The sequence below is a fragment of the Onychomys torridus genome, chromosome 11 (assembly GCF_903995425.1).
Source record: "Onychomys torridus chromosome 11, mOncTor1.1, whole genome shotgun sequence".
Lineage (NCBI taxonomy): Eukaryota > Metazoa > Chordata > Mammalia > Rodentia > Cricetidae > Onychomys > Onychomys torridus.
Window position 1 is genome coordinate 36,498,788 of NC_050453.1, and position 1,513 is coordinate 36,500,300.

At 42.2% G+C, this 1,513-nt stretch overlaps 1 pseudogene; it reads left to right on the forward strand.

Annotated features, from left to right (window-relative positions):
* Positions 1–279: 279 nt before the first annotated feature.
* Positions 280–786, forward strand: LOC118592860 (annotated as a pseudogene).
* Positions 787–1,513: the final 727 nt, after the last annotated feature.

Here is a 1,513-nt window from a genome sequence, read left to right on the forward strand (position 1 = left end):
AAGATGGGTGGGTTTGCAGGAAAGAACAGGTCAGAACTATGGGAAATAGCCCAGAAAGTGTTGATAGCAGAGACTGGAAAACTTCTTGAACCTGCAATTCATCCAAAGAAATGAGAGCAGGGAGATGGTAGAAGTCGTTGTGTTTACCTTAAATAGGTGTGATTAAAATTCTTCCCACTGATTGAACATTAGGTTGGAAAATCAAGGTAAGCTCTTTCTAAGCCGGCACTCCATAAGGACTTGCCATGTTCAGCTCAAGCGCCAAGATTGTGAAGCCCAATGGCGCTGCTCGAGCTGGAGATGAACTCAAATCTCAAGGTGCAGCTGCGGGAACTGAACTTCACTGTGGCCAAGAAATTGAAGTTGGTGGTGGCCGGAAAGCTATCATAATTTTTGTACCAGTTCCTCAGCAGAAGTCTTCAGAAAATCCAATTCTGGCTGGTTTGTGTATTGGAGAAGTTTAGCGGGAAGCATGCTGTCTTCATTGCTCAGAGGATTCTGCCCAAGCCAACTCAGAAAAGCCGCGTGAAAAATAAGCAGAAGCGCCCCAGAAGCCGCACCCTCACTGCGGTGCATGACGCCATCCTCGAGGACATGGTCTTCCCAAGTGAGATTGTGAGGAAGAGGATCCGTGTGAAACTGGAAGGCAGCAGGCTCCTAAAGGTTCATTTAGACAAAGCCCAGCAGAACAACATAGACCACAAGGTTGAAACTTTTTCTGGTATGTATAAGAAGAAGCTCACGGGCAAAGATGTTAATTTTGAATTCCCAGAGTTTCAGTTGTGAAGAAAATGACTGAATAAAGTATCATTCATAGTTAAAAAAGAAAGAAAGAAAAAAGCAAAGGAAAATCAAGGTAAACTCAGATATAAGGAATTAGAGACAATTCTATTTTCACAGTAGATTATACAATTGTGAAAGCCACGACATCTACATAATGGAGGCCCACCCTCAACCTGAACTGTGAGCTTCTTGGAAGAAAGTTTGGTCTTGGCCTTCTTTTGAAGAAGGGATGGAGAGTCGATTTGGGGAATAGGCGAGATGACATTTGAGTCTCAAGGCTATCTTTTATTGTCTATATAAACCTTAGGAGTCTCCATTTGTTTCTTCAGTTGCAAACCATGGAGAATGTAAGCTTCCTTCTCTTAAGGAGTTTGTCAAGTTTAATTAGGTAATGTGTGGGAAATGGCTGGCACTTGAATACTCAATTAATACTTTCTCTTTTCTGGTTCCTCTCCATCTCCTCTTTCCCCTGCACACAGCAAAGGGCATAGCACACAGTGATCTTCAGTAAACTCACAACATATTTTCTTTCTTTCTTTCTTTCTTTTTGCCATTTTCTTTTTATTTATTTATTTATTTATTTATTTATTTATTTATTTATTTATTATGTGTTTTAATTTTATACATCAGCCATGGGTTCCCCTGTCCTCCCCCCTCCTGCACTCACCCCCACCTACCCTCCAGGCCCTCCCCTCCATTCCCATGTCCTCCAGGACCAAGACACCCCTGG